Source organism: Haplochromis burtoni, unplaced genomic scaffold, assembly GCF_018398535.1.
Source record: "Haplochromis burtoni strain Fernald_Lab_line unplaced genomic scaffold, NCSU_Asbu1 Contig_1572, whole genome shotgun sequence".
In the NCBI taxonomy this organism is placed as follows: domain Eukaryota; kingdom Metazoa; phylum Chordata; class Actinopteri; order Cichliformes; family Cichlidae; genus Haplochromis; species Haplochromis burtoni.
The window spans coordinates 1-979 of record NW_024583933.1 but is presented as its reverse complement, the minus strand read 5'-3'; positions in this window follow the sequence as shown (position 1 = coordinate 979).

The following is a 979-nucleotide window of genomic DNA, read 5'->3' as shown; positions in this document are numbered from 1 at the left end:
GTTAATGATGTTGAACTTTATTTTGTTCATACGGTTAATTATTAGAGTTTCCAACCGTCCTGTAAAAAACGGAATCGTCTCGTATTCAGAGAAATTATTACGCGTTTCATGTTGAGCTGAAAAGGAACAGTTTGTCCCGGACTTCAGCTACAATGAAAAAGACACAAAGCTGGAGTTTTTCTGCGTCTTTACACTGTCAGCTGACTCTTCTTCGCTCCCCCTCCCTCTCCTGTTTCTACTTCAATCATGAAACTGATCAATGATCAGCTGATCGGCTTTTCTCTCTTGTTTGTTTATCTCCACTTTGCACCAGAAAGAGGAAACCAGCTGATAAACAACAGCAGCACGTTTGAGCTTGATCAGCTGTTGTTAGAATTTATTTAATATTAATTTCTAGTATCAGCTGATGTGTCAGGGCTCTGTGTGCGGGAGGGCGGAGAGGAGGATCCAAAGGCAGGACTCAGACACAAACGTGAAACTCAAAAAACCTCAGCTTTATTGCTGGCAGAAAAACAAACATGCAGTGAGGATGGAACACTGAGACCAAGGACACACAGGCATAATTCTGAGGGTACGACGCGACACTGAGCATGGGAAAACACAGGGCTTATATACACAGGGTAGTAACGGGGGAATGGGCAACAGGAGGGAGACACAGCTGGGAGAGATCAGGGCTAACGAGACGGGGGAGCTAAGCTGCACACACTAACATAAGACAAAGACTTTCACAATAAAACAGGAAACATGAATTACTAAACAAGCATGCAGACTTTACACTGAGAGACAGACAGAATGACACATGGAACCTGAACTAAACTAAACGTGCGATATAACTGAGAACAAATCCTTAAGCACGGATAAACAGAAACAAGAAACTAATAATAATCATCATCTACGAGAAGAAAACAATCCATGAAGCAGAAATAAACCAAAACATAATAAACTCAAAATACTGGGTCCAACGGACCCAGAACCGTGA